The sequence below is a fragment of the Tachyglossus aculeatus genome, chromosome 6, assembly GCF_015852505.1.
Source record: "Tachyglossus aculeatus isolate mTacAcu1 chromosome 6, mTacAcu1.pri, whole genome shotgun sequence".
Lineage (NCBI taxonomy): Eukaryota > Metazoa > Chordata > Mammalia > Monotremata > Tachyglossidae > Tachyglossus > Tachyglossus aculeatus.
This window is the reverse complement of record NC_052071.1, coordinates 32,152,439-32,167,275: the sequence shown is the minus strand read 5'-3', so window position 1 is coordinate 32,167,275 and position 14,837 is coordinate 32,152,439.

Genomic DNA, 14,837 nt, shown 5'->3' with positions numbered 1-14,837 from the left:
CCTTGTGTGTCATCTATGCATTTGGATTTGTGCCGCTTAAGCCATCAGTCAATCTTATTAATATGTGCAGAGCACTGTACTAGGGACTTGAGAGAGTGTAATAAAATTAGCAGACATGTTCCCAGCCCATAAGGAGTCTACAGTCTGGATATTCACTCCTAATACAGCACTTATCCTTTGTGCCCTGCCATTTCTCCTCTAACGCTTTTCCTCCTCTCTGTAATTTCTTTCAGTGTCTCTGTCCCCCTCCTAGACTGGATGCTCTTTGAGGGCGGGGATCTTGTCTACCAACTCACATTGTACTCTCCCAAATGCTTAGTATGGTGCTCTGCACACCATATGTGCTCAGTAAATACCATGGAAAATCCCTCAAAGACAGTATTGTAGAATGGCACTCATGACCCGGATGAAAGAGGCCAATACAGGTCATCTCTTTGGAAAAGGCTTATTCGGTTCTAGCGGAGAGCCATGAAGCCTCAGCAAGATTTAAATGTTTCAGAAACTCACTTTTTTTTAATGTCCTCTCTCTGTTGGGCCAGGGAAAAGTAGAACTCCGAGAAGCAGGAGCCTCAGGTCCCAGACCGGACTTTGCCAGACGCGGGGAGACGTCCTGGAGTTGCATCATTAGAGGTGAAGACTTCCGTCTGAAGGACCAACAGCAAGGTAAGGATTTTGGAAGAGATGGGATTTTGATTGCTCTGAAGGTAGGGCGGTTTGGGGTCTGTTGGAATCCCGGGGACCGAGTTCCAGGATTGAGGAAAAGTGTAAGCAAGAGCGTGGGGGGGGGAAAACCAAGAGAATTAGTTAGCTTACTTTGGGAGGAATGAAGAATGGCAGCTGGGAAGTGGTAGATCCTCTGTTGTGCTCTCCAGTGCTTAGGATGGTGTTATGTGCACAGTAAATGCTCAATAAATACCATTGAACGTGAAAAAGGAGGGAGGCCAGTTGTGAGCTTTTGCTTGATGTAGAGGAAAATGGGAAGTGTTGAGGGTTTTGAGGAGAGATGTTTAGGCTGAGTGATGCTTCAAGAAGATGATCCATGCTGCAGTATGTAGCACTCCTACTTGAGAGTGAGCTCCGTGTGGGACAGGAACTATGTTTCGTATCTGATTATCTTATATCTACCCTAACGCTTGGCACATAGTAAGCGCTTCGCAAGTAGGAGAAGCAGCGTAGCTCATTGGAAAGAGCATGGGCTTTGGAGTCAGAGGTCATGGGTTCGAATGCCGGCTCTGCCACATGTCTGCTGTGTGACCTTGGGCAAGTCACTTAACTTCTCTGAGCCTCAGTTCCCTCATCTGTAAAATGGGGATTAAGACTGTGAGCCCCACGTGGGACAACTTGATCACCTTGTGTCCCCCCCAGCGCTTAGAACAGTGCTCTGCACATAGTAAGCGCTTAACAAATGCCATCATTATTATTATTATTATTAAGTACCACAGTTATTTGAGACTGAAAGGAGAGAGAGAGGAGACTGGTGAGGCGGCTGATACAAGGAGCTTGAGCAGCGTGGCTCAGTGGAAAGAGCTCGGGCTCTGGAGTCAGAGGTCATGGGTTCAAATCCCGGCTCCGCCACTTGTCAGCTGTGTGATTTTGGGCAAGTCACTTCACTTCTCTGGGCCTCAGTTCCCTCATCTGGAAAATGGGGATTAAGTCTGTGAGCCCCACGTGGGACAACGTGATTACCTTGTATCTACCCCAGCGCTTAGAACAGTGCTTTGCACTTAATAAGCGCTTAATAAATGCCATCATTATTATTATAGATGATGATGATCTCCTAATAATCTACCACCTCCCCATGTGTAATTTATTTTATTGTCTGTCTTCCCCACTTTATTTTGTTAGTATGTTTGGTTTTGTTCTCTGTCTCCCCCTTTTAGACTATGAGCCCACTGCTGGGTAGGGACTGTCTCTATATGTTGCCAACTTGTACTTCGCAAGCGCTTAGTACAGTGCTCTGCACACAGTAAGCGCTCAATAAATATGATTGATGATGATGATGATAGTTGTACTCTCCCAAGTGCTTAGCACGCAGGAAGCACTCGCTAAATATGATTGAATGTGATGGGAGCTCGAGCTGCAGTTACGGCAGTGTGGGTGGAGAGGAATGGGCAGGTCTGGAAATGTTGTGAAGGAGAAACCAGCAGGATGGGTGGCTTTGCTTTCTCTGCCGGCACCCAACAATGTTGGCTTCAGTTCCACTGGTTTAAACCTTAGAAGGGATGCCTGACTCCTCAAAGTTCCTTCCACATCCAAAATCTGAGTGACTTGAAAGATGGGGGAAAGAGAGAGAGGTCCTTGGCAACCTGAGAAGGCTGAAAAAGAAAGGAGTTCTTAGTGTCACTGCTGCACTGGTGACCAGTTTACTATACTGGCAATTGCAACAGGAGAGAGAGACAGACAGACACACACACACACACACACAAAATAGTAATAGAATTGTGCTTTGGACACCAGCCCTGATGAAGTTGTTCGCATTGCCAAGTTGGCTGAGAAGTATTTTCAGTATATCTCTTCACTTCCAATTTTGAGGCTTGGTAGTATGACTTATTTTGAAATTTCCTTTTCCAACTTATACAATACGTAAGAGGCATTTCCCACACAGTTTCCACATCCGCCATACGTGCGCAAGTTAACGCTTCACCCACGGGACGTTTTACTGTTTTCTATTTGTGGGAATGACTACTTGATGGCTCTGAACCCTTCTGATCATGTTTTTTGTTTTTTCACTTCCCCAAGTCTTGTCTAAAGTAGTCCAACTTAAGACCGAGTAAACATTAAATGTTTCAGGAGAGGGATGTGTTCAAAGACAACCCCAGGATATATTGTGAATTGAAACAAGAATGTCGCCTCTCTGGTGTAGGCTTCTTGGTTGGACTGATCAAGATTAAATATGATTTTCTGAAAATGAAGCAAAAACTTGGCAGGAAAAGCATCACCCATGACCTTTTAAGTAAGATACTAGAGCTGTTGGCTCTAGTAGAAGACTATTTTTTCATTGTCACTGATGGATGTGTTATTGGTGTAGACATTTAGCTCAGGCTTGTCAAGCATATAATCCTCCTCCTCAGGGCTGGGTCTGACCTATGTCTACCAATAAGTCATGGTATTTATTGAGCACTCACTGAGTACAAAGCACAGTTCTAGGCACCTGGGAGTGTTCCAAGCAAATCACTTGTTCCCTTTATTCAGAGAACTTACGATCTACTGGGGGAGACTGGCAAACACAAACTGACAAATAATGGAAATAGGAGAAAGAACAAGGCTGTATTCAGAGTAGTTTGACTATGTCAGGATGAGATATAGCTGAATAATTGTACCTGCAGAGGTTCTGAGGATGGATCAATCAATCAATCAATCATATTTGTTGAGTGCTTACTGTGTGCAGAGCACTGTACTAAGCGCTTGGGAAGTACAAGCTGGCAACATATAGAGACAGTCCCTACCCAACAGTGGCCTCACAGTCTAGAAGGGGGAGACAGGGAACAAAACCCAACATAGTAACAAAATAAAATAAATAGAATAGATAGGTACAAGTAAAATAGAGTAATAAATATGTACAAACATATATACATATATACAGGTGCTGTGGGGAAGGGAAGGAGGTAAGATGTGGGGGATGGAGAGGGGATGGATGTGAAATGTCTATGGGCTAAGGGTACCTTTTGGATGGCTGTGCTTTGGGACATGTAAATTCGAGAAGGCTTCCTGGAGGTGGGATTTTAGGAGGACTTTGAAGATGGGGAGGGCTGTAGCACGGTGGATTTGAGGGAGGGAAGGGGTGAGGGGTCAGAGCTAGGAGAGCAAGATGCAATGAGAAGGTAAGGTTGAGAGGGGTGAAGAGTGCAAACTGGAATTAGAGGGTGAAGTGAATCAATTGGTACGCCTGGAGAGCTGGGGGGAAGCATTGAAGGCAATGAGAAGTCTAATAATAATTATATTAAGCACTTAACTATGGGCTGAGCACTGTACTAAGTTCTGAGGTAGATACAAGGTAATCAGATCCCACGTGGGCCTTATGGTCTGAGTAGGAGGGAGAACAGGTATTGAATCCCCATTCTGCAGATGAGAGAACTGAGACACAGAGAAGCTAAGTGACTTGCCCAAGTCATACAGCGGACAAGTGGTAGAGCCGAGATTAGAACCCAAGTCTTCCGACTCCCATGCCTGTGCTCTGCTCACTAGACCTCGCTTGAAGTAGAGGGTAACTAACAACCAGAGCTTTCGGAGGCATGTAGGATGTATACATTTTTCCTTCCTGAATTTTTTTTTTTTTAATCGGTACAACTCTGTCTTTTTTAGAACTGCTGTTGTTTTCCATGGTTGCCTTAGTCTGAGGAAGATGATGATGATGAAGCCTGATGTTGCCAAACACACTGGGTGGAGGGACTGAGGCCTGAAGCTCGATGGGCGCTTGTTTCAGAAAGATGATCTGAACTGCAGCACATAGACTGTACACGCACATATATACCGAAACGGAGAGAGACTGACCAGTGAGAAGATCGTCATTCAGTAATTTAACTGTACTATAATGACTTGAACCAGAATTGTAGCCATTTGGGTGGAGAGGAAGGCCAGATTTGGGAAATGTGAAGAGCCAACAAGAACTAGCAGTTCAATCATTGTATTTTGTCAGTGCTTACTGTGTGCAGAGCCCTGTACTAAGTACAGTGCAACAAAGTTGGTTAATATGTTTACTGCCCACAAGGAGCTAAATGTGGGGTCAGACAGTAATATAAATAAATGATTAATATGTACATAATTGCAGTGAATATCAAGAGCTTAAAGGGTACAGATCCATGTGCACAGGTGACACCGAAGGGAGAGAGGGTAGAGTTGCAAGGTAGTGAAACTGAGATGTCACAGATTAATGATAACTGTGGCATTTAAACGTTTACTAGGTGGCAAGTACTTTGATAAATATTGGGTTAGATATAAAGTAATCAGGTTGGACAGAGTCCCTATCCCAGATGGGTTTCAGTCTTAGAAGAAGACAGAACAGGTATTTAATCCCTGCTTCTCTGATGGAAGAAGAGGCAAAGAAGTTGTGACTTGCCCAAGGTCCCACAGCTGGCAAGTAGTGGAGCTAGGATTAGAACCCAGATCCCCTGACTCTCAAGCCTGAGCTCTTTGCATTAGGCCCTGCTGCCTCTCTGCAGGATGCCGACTTCTGGGGCCGGCTGAATCGCGGTGGCATCATCAAAGATGGGACAGTTAGGAGGGCAGAGCAAAAAATCCAGTTTTAGACATGCTGAGTTTGAGGTGTCAGGGATTTCCAAGTGAAGATGTTCTGGAAGCAAGAAGAAATTCAGAATTGGAAACTAAGTGAGAGGTAGAGGTTGGGGAGGAGGTGAATTTGGGGTTCCTCAACGGGACCCCGGAGGGTGAAAAGCAAATCAAAAATATCAAGTATTACCAAAAGTGTCTTTTAAGCCATCTAGGGAATGTTTCAGCCAGCTATGAGAAAGCAAGAGGCTGAGAGGACCCTATCTAGCCGAATGTCTGGATGCTGTAAGGATGAATTATGAGGCAGTCAAGCTCGATCAATGCATTGTACGTGTACGGGACACTTTACTGTGTCCCTGCAGGCCTAAGGGGTTGTATTCATGGGTCCCCACTCCAGTAGCCAGTATCCAGACTTGGCTCCAGCATTGGGGTAGGAAGGGGAGTTTGGGTATGCAGAGGCAGACAGATCAAATTGGAGGAGTGGGAATGACCAGAAGAAAAGAGGTAGGGGAAATGGAGGAAAAAGAAGGGGAGTGTTTGAGGAAAGGGGAGCAAAAGGAAGAACAAGAATGGGGAGGTATCTGGATAACGATGGGGAGAGGAGCCACCGTGGAGGCAGAGTGCACAGGCGTGATACCTTTTTTTAAATCCTGTGCTTTTATTTTCACGCATTTTGTTTATCAATCAATCAATCGTATTTATTGAGCGCTTACTATGTGCAGAGCACTGTACTAAGCGCTTGGGAAGTACAAATTGGCATCACATAGAGACAGTCCCTACCCAACAGTGGGCTCACAGTCTAAAAGTTGTTTATTGCAAAAATAGACTTTCCTTGGTCATCATCCAGTGGCTCTTCACACTTCAGGCGCTGGCAACCCTTGTTTACAAAACAGAAAATACTCCACAAGTGCTGGAGGATAGGGAAAGGAAGAGTAGGTGGAATTTGGGGCCCACATGTTTCGAGACCAAATCGTGTAGGGAAGTAATGCAGCTCTGTTGTTCCCTCGACACTTTCCTCCCCAACTCACCCAGCTCTGTGTACAACCCTACCAGTGTTTTCATAAGATATTTGGCCCATCGGGAAATATGGGTTTGACAGCCCCGATGTAGTCAAGTCCAGTCGGCCAGCTCCTGGCAGCAGGGTAACATTGGGTGCATGGAAAGGGAAATATACCACTTTGGACTGATGAGAATGAGAGGGTTGTAAGCTATGACCTTGGCTGAATAAATGTTTTAACAATTCTACCATTTGAAAATGTCTTACAAACCCAAGTCCTCACCCTCGCAGTGGGGTAGTGCTAGAAATATCAAGATGTTCTGTCCATCCTTTTAAATATCCTTTTAAATATTCATAATCAGTGCAGGGAAAGAAGGTCATTGGAAGCATTTCATTTGGATCCAGGGCCCACTTTTCCTTCCTGAATTTTTTTTTTTAAATCGGCACAACTCTGTCTTTTTTAGAACTGCTGTTGTTCTCCATGGTTGCCGTAGTCTGAGGAAGATGATGGTGATGAAGCCTGATGTTGCAAACAAACTGGGTGGAGGGACTGGGCTCTTGTCCCAAACGAGTCTTCGTTCAGTTGAGGTTCTTGACGACAAGGAATATACTTTCTGTTGCTTCTGGCTACCTCCTTTAGAGCTGAGCCATTCCCCCGGTAAATATTTCTTGCTAAAGAATTAATCCATCAGTGTTTTTCTCGAGCACTGTATGCAGAATACTGTACTAAGCACTTGGGAGAGTACAGTACAACAGAGTTGGTCAACACACTCCATGCCCACCATGGGCTTACAGTCTAGAGAAGCAAAGATAATTGTTTCCAGTTGTGATCGGGAATGTAGGGTGAAATTTGAGAGAAGGAAGTTTATATTTTTGGGTGTTTAGTTATAATGTATTCTCCTTTCATTAGCTCAAATGTTATACTGCAAAATTTATTTGGTCATCCACTGTCACATACCTATTAAAGTCTTTAGGTGGTCAGTAGGGGTACAAATTACTACATTGAGCAGATCCTACTAATTCTGAGAGATTCCGCGATCTTGCTATAGTTGTGGTAAGTTTCCCTGAAGGCAGGGGATTGTGTTTTCTTATTCTGTTCTTTCCCAAGGGCTTAGTAAGGGGTTCTGTACACAGAAGCTACTCAGTAAATGCTGTTAACTGATTTCCTGCTTTCACAAAATTGTTACTGCATTTTAATACCTGCATTTCTTAACAGCCCCTTGACCTTTTAAAGAAAACTCAGGTTTTGCTGGGTGCGGCCTGTGAGCTGCATGAATGTATTCGATAGTTGACCTCACTATTAATAATAATAACTGTGGCATTTAAGAAACTACTATGTTTCAGGCACTGTACTAAGCCCTGGGGTGGACACAGTCCCTGTCCTGCATGGGGATCACAGTCTTAATCCCCATTTTACAGATGAGGTAATAGAAGCATGGAGAAGTAAAGTGACTTGCCCAAGGCCACACAGCAGACAAGTGACAGAGCTGGGCAAACAAAAAGCTGCTCCTTAGAGTTAAAGCGACTGGAGCTAGCTCTCAAGTAGACACTCCACAGTAAATCATGACCTAAAAGCAAATCTCATAGAGTACAACGAAATGATAATGAAGGGTGGGATGGGGAACCTGCATGAAGGAAATGATTAGGGTGTTGGTGGTTTGTACAATAGCACTTAAAACTCTTTTCCTAGTCGGTTGTGTTTCCACGGTGCTCTGCTGAGGAAACGGGGATGTCGCCTATGCTGGGTACGCAGCCATCAGGTGGCTTTGTGCGTCATGTGCTGCCCTTTCCCAAACATCCAAAGAGCTTAAGGCTGGCAGTTGGATTAAATACGCAATAGTACCTGACTGCTGAGCATCACGTCGGCAACTAAAAAGCTTTTGGTGAGCTCAGTGGTTTTATGTGTCTGTTAACATGTAATGGTTTAAATTCATAATCTTTCATTTCACGTACTTACTGTCTTTCGATCAGGGAAGTTAGTGCTAGCCACATTTATTGTGGTTTGTAATCACCCATTTACATGCTTCAGGCACTTTTTTTAGAGCTTGAACACGCATTGCTAATGTATTTATGGGACCACTTAAATGCTGAGTATTTAAAATCATTTGGTTAAAAATTGGGTTGATGTTTTAAAGTGTGTGTGTGTGTGTGTGTGTGTGCACACACACATATATATTTTTAAAATTCACTGGTTATGGTGATTCCTCCAAGAGGCAACAGAGGGTGGAGGTGGCCCAAATGAGATGGGAGTGTTAACATTGGAAGTGGCAAAAGCTATGGCAGCTGGGATTTCCCCGTGGAAAATGGAGAAATAGCATTTTGATCCGTGTGCTACAGTAATAATAATTTTGATGCTTGCAAAACACTTAGTGTGTGCCAAGGCACTGTACTAAGTAAGCGCTGCAGTAGATACAAGATAATTAGATCAAACACAGTCCCTGTCCTACATGGGGCTCAGTCTAAGTAAGGCAGAGAACAGGTCCTGAATCACCATTTTACAGGTGAGCAAACTGGCAGGGTAGTTGTATTATAATAATAATAATAATGGTATTTGTTAAGCGCTTACTATGTGCAAAGCACTGTTCTAGGCGCTGGGGGGGATACAAGGTGATCAGGTTGTCCCACGTGGGGCTCGCACTCTTAATCCCCATTTTACGGATGAGGTAACTGAGGCCCAGAGAAGTTAACGACTTGCCCAAAGTCACACAGCCGATAAGTGGTGGAGCCGGGATTCGAACCCATGACCTCTGACTCCCAAGCCCGAGCTCTTTCCACTGAGCCACGCTGCTTCTCTGTAAAGGGTTTCTTATAATAATAATGGCATTTGTTAAGCGCTTACTATGTGCAAAGCACTGTTCTAAGCGCTGGGGGGGATACAGGGTGATCAGGTTGCCCCCCATGGGGCTCACAGTCTTAATCCTTATTTTACAGATGAGGTAGCTGAGGCTCAGAGAAGTTAAGTGACTTGCCCAAGGTCACACAGCAGACAGGGGGCGGAGCTGGGATTCGAACCCATGACCTCTGACTCCAAAGCCCGGGCTCTTTCCACTGAGCCACGCTGCTTGCCTGCTGTGTGACCATGGGGAAGTGGAAGAGCTGGGGTTTAAACCCAGGTCTCCTGACTTACTGTACTGTCCTGTACTCTTACCACTAGGTCCCTCTTGTTTATTCGTGTCCTCCAGGAGGCCTTCCCAGATTGAGCCCCTTCCTTCCTCTCCCCCTCGTCCCCCTCTCCATCCCCCCCCATCTTACCTCCTTCCCTTTCCCACAGCACCTGTATATATGTTTGTACATATTTATTACTCTATTTTACTTGTACATATCTATTCTATTTATTTTATTTTGTTAGTATGTTTGGTTTGTTCTCTGTCTCCCCCTTTTAGACTGTTGGGTAGGGACTGTATATGTTGCCAATTTGTACTTCCCAAGCGCTTAGTACAGTGCTCTGCACATAGTAAGCGCGCAATAAATACGATTGATGATGATGATTCTGTCTAGATGACTTTTGAACCGTGCTGTTGACCAAGTTGGGAAGACCACTGCTCTGGAAAGCAGGAGACTGGTTCTAACCCCAGTCCAGCGAGCGGGGAAATGCCTACTGGCACTGGGCCGCCAAGGAGGAGGTTTCTGACTGAAGAACCATGTACGGCACTCTGAAGTGGATGGGGTCTGGTCCGAATTCGGAAAAAAAGCTGGCTAAGGTGGGCACTAGGCAACGGGCACTTAGCTGCTGGTTAATGGCACCCTCGTATGGTATTGACACTGGTGCAGTCAATCGTGCACTTGCCACGCACCTCACCCCTTCAAGGGGAACATGACTGGCAAAGGAGAGCGTGAGTGTGAGCGGCAGCCGCACGAACCACCACCACCAATTCTTCCAGTGCGGGCTCTCGAGGCCTGAGGCTCCTCCCATCATTTACTTCTCTTTTTCAGTGTGTCTTCCCACACCTAAATTGAGAGCACCTTAGGAGGCAGGGATTGTATCTGAATTATGTTGCCAACTTGTACTTCCCAAGCGCTTAGTACAGTGCTCTGCACACAGTAAGCGCTCAATAAATATGATTGATGGTGATGATGAATTACGTGTTGACCCAACATATGAAAATGCTTAAGGACAGTCAGCTTTGGTCCAGGATTTCCTCAGGAAGCCAGGTAGCTCCACATTGTTAAAAAACCCACCCTGAGTGAGTTATTACAGGACCAGAGAGCCACAGGAAAAGGGAGAACTAAGAGCCAGCAGTAGATCCTTCCTCTGCCACCATATTTCTCTCTCCTGGTGCCTGTATTTCCAATATCCGACCCTGCCCTCTTCCACTACCGTTTGACTTTGTCTTCAGGTTGGGCTCTGACCACTTCAAAAGCTCTGCTCAGCTTGTACCCCATCCTCCTTTTTTTCAGGACTGTTTGAACTTAACCTTCCTGCCTCTAAGCAGAGAGATGACTTCTTGAACCTTCCCAGTAAGGGACAAGTTGCCCGTGGCAGGACTCTTTTGCCAATCAAGAAGCCGAGGGGCCTACAGCATTAGAGTCCTGACAGATCTGAGGGCCCCACCTCGGCGGATTTTAAATCCCTGAATTGAATTCTTCTGTCCTCTTTGCGGTTCTTCTCCCCTAGCACTCAGGCCGAGCGTCTCACAGATTATATACTGCCTTGTGGCTTATTAAATATTTCCTCTCTGAGAGTGCTGACAACGGCTTACTCATTGTGCCTCAAAGCCTATTACTGCTATTGTCTGGCTTTTCGGTGTGACCTGTTTATGAAACTGAATTGAATGTGCTTCAGCTGTTCATTTGTCAGGTTCAGTTGGCGGCGGCGGGTGGGGGACACATTTTGCCAAGCAGCCCAGTTCCCAAAGGCAATAGGTACTGGCATGGGTATAATTGTTTTAAAACAATTTTATATCCTTTCTGACAATTGTCCACAATTTCTCTTGTGGGACAACTAGTAGCAACAGCAGTAATGTGGGTTCTGGAGTAGCCAGGTTGTTTATGATGTTTCTAGATGAGTCATTGACAGTTGTTCAAGACCTACAGCATCTCAACACAAGTAACTCTGAACGAGAATTCATCGTTTCTAGTGCCAAGCCTGGGCAAGTCACCGAATTTACTGGGACAAGAAGCTGCTATGATATTTACTTGAGAGGTGGGTGGCCTGAACAGATATTTTATTTTCCTAATATATCCCCCAACATTTTAAATTTGCTCCACGGTGCCTGGCCCATAGACACCTATGTTCTGTTTGTAAGCCAAACACTGGTAAGTGGCCAACTTGAGGTCCCACAAAGTTTGATACAAAGAAATATATAGAAAAACCTGGAATGTTTTTTATCCTCCCCGACGCAGGCTATCTGTCTATGTTGTGGGATGGGGGAGAAATATCACTCTAGGGCAAATGTAAGGACGTGAAATTACTCAACAGGGCAGCTTATAGCTTGCTTCAATGCATTTGCATAGTGTTATTTCACTGAGTAAAGTTTTTCCTATTTCATCATTTAAAGCTATAAAGTACAATACCCTTGTTCCTCAAAGCTGTGAATTCTGACCGTCTCAAAATCAGAATGTTAGAGTTCTTACCTCAGAAGCAGGAAGTGGACAGTTGACTCTGGGTTTACCTACTGATGAGCTGTGTGATGTCTGTGTTTTACAGATTTAAAAAAAACTGGTACAGATAATACCTGGAGAGAGCCATATCTGGTAATTCATTTATTCAATCGTATTTGAGGCTTACTGTGTGCACAGCACTGTACTAAGTGCTTGGAAAGTACAATACAGCAATAAGGAGAGACATCTATGTCACCTGAACAAGACACTTGAGTGTTCTGGAAGTCTTGACATGGGATTGGTAAGTAAAAATGAACCTTTCAGAGCATTCTTTCATTAGTATTTTAAAAAGAATGATACAACAGATACTCTGGCTCATCAAAATTGCTGAGATGGGATCAGATCAATTTCTGGATCTTTTTATCAATCAGGCAGGAATACCACCCGTTATTGCTAATCCCACTGGATTAATTGGGTAATTTTCTTAAATTTACCCCCAGGAAATATGTTTTAGGATGTTACCATTAATCTCTCTTCATAAACCCCATTTCAGTGCATTAATGTAAATTTAAGTTACTCGAAACAGCTTGTCCTCTTCTGTATTGCCTCAGATTCATCTTTGTGGGATGTGAGACAGTGTCATCAGGGCAGGAGGAAAATACAATCCACCAACTTGAAGAACGGAGCCCACACTACTGCATTTTTAAAGTTTGACTCATTTAGTCCCTTTTTTAAAGGGTATTTGCTAAGGTTTTATTATGTGCCAGGTACTGTACTAAGTGCTAAGGTACTGTACAAGCTCATCAGAATGGACACAGTCCATGTCCCACATGGGACTGTCATAATCCCCATTTTACAAAGGAGGTAACTGAGGCACACAGGAGTTAAGTGACTTGGGTTCTAATCCCACCTCTACCACTTGTCTGCCGGGACCTTGGACAGGTCACGTACCTTCTCTGGGCCTCAGTTACCTCATCTGTAAAATGGGGATTAAGATTGAGCCCCATGTGAGACCTGATTATCTTGTATCTGTTCCAGCACTTAGTTCAGTGTTGGGCACATAGTAAATGTTTAATAAATACCATGATTGGGAAGCACCATGTCCTAGTGGAAAGAGCATAGGCCTGAGAGCCAGAGGACCTGGGTTCTAATTCTGGCTCCACCACCTATTTGTTGTGTGATCTTGGGCACATCACTTCGCTTCTCTGGGCTTATTTCCTCATCTGCAAAATGGTGATTCAATACCTGTTCTCCCTCCTACTTAGACTGTGAGCCCAGGTGGGGCTCAACTATCTTTTATCTACTGCTGTGCTGAGTACAGTGCTTGGCATGTAATAATGGTATTTAAGTGTTTATTATTGTTATTGGCATTACTTGTCCAAGGTCACACAGCAGACAAGTGGCGGAGCCAGGATTAGAACCTAGGCTGCGCTTTTTCCACTGGGCCATGCTGGTTCACTCGGAGACTCAAGAAATTTGATCTCCAGTCTACTTTTATACAGAGCATGCTATTCCTAAGGAAGACAAGGAGTATGCCACACTTACTCCAGTGTGACCAAGCTGGAGTGTTCAGATTTTTAATCAAATCAGCAGAGCTAGGTATGCTGATGTCAAGCAGGAGCAGTGTCTGATGCCATGTTCAGAAGGAAGAGCTTTCCTGACTAAATCTGCTGACTAAATCTTTTAGACTGTGAGCCCACTGTTGGGTAGGGACTGTCTCTATATGTTGCCAATTTGTACTTCCCAAGCGCTTAGTACAGTGCTCTGCACATAGTAAGCGCTCAATAAATACGATTGATGATGATGCTGCATTGGCCTAGTCAAATCTGGGAGTCAAAAGAACCTGGGTTCTAATGTTGGCTCTGCTACTTCTCTGCTGTGTGATATTAGGCAAATCAGTTAACTTATCTGTGCCTGTTACCTCATTTGAAAAAGGGGAATTAACACTGTGACCCCCGTGTGGGAAAGGACTGGGTCCAACCTGATTCGCTTTTATCTACCCCAGTGCCCAGCACAAGGTAAGTCCTTAACAAATGCCATTAAAAAACAAAAAAATCAGCCAACATTCAGCTCCCTTGAATTGTCAGCAGGTCACTTTCCATTTTCAGCCGTAACTTCCAGTTTAACAATCTCCTGGAGTTTCAGTCAGTACAGTGTTCTGTCCACAGTAAGTACAGTTTAACAGTTGGCAGACAAGTTCCCTGCTTGCAAATTGCTTACAAGAAGCTGGATTCTTCCATTTGCCAACTCAAATGTATTTCCTGAACACTTGCTGTATGTAGGGCATGGTATGTATTAAACGCCTGGGAGAGTACAACAGCTGGTAGACACATTTCCTGACCACAAGGAACTTGCTTGTCACATGCAGCTTGCCATGATATGAGAAATAAATTTAGATTGAATAGTAGGTTTTGCCTGTTTTAAGGAATGTGGATGAATCCTTCAGTAGGAATCACTTCTATGAAATATAACATTTCTTCAAAGTGCAGAAATGTGGTTTGATTTTAACACCCCTCCTCCCCCCCCCCCCCCGCAGGCCAGGACAATTTCCCATAAAGAGTATATGTCCATTTTTGTGGTCATCACCTTTGCCAGCTAGAAGTATTTTAATATTTCATAGTCTTGTGAAGATTGACTATCCAAAATGTTCATTTGTCAATAGCTTTCCAGAGTAAGGGTGTGTGGGGGGGAAGTCCCATGTGTTAAACTTCTGCCATTTTGTCAGTTGCTTGTCTTTTCACAGACATGAAGCTGAAAAACTGTAGGTCAGAAGATCATTTTAAATTGTGAGGGTTTGGTTTTTTTCCAGTTTTCCTTAAACCTAGTTCAAATGTAATGCCCTAACATTTTATTTTACTTTTTCCTCAGACTAACTCGAGGGTTAGTAAGTACAATTCCTTTTTTTCTGTACTTTGCATGGAATGGTTTTCTAAGCTTTTAAAATTATTTTTCCTCTGAATACCTTTTCTTAGTTTAATGCGGATGAAATTTTTCTTGGAGGGTCGTATTGATTACAGAGGAATGGCAAAAGTCCCTCAATTGTACTCCTGACCACAGTAGGCGGAACTCTGTC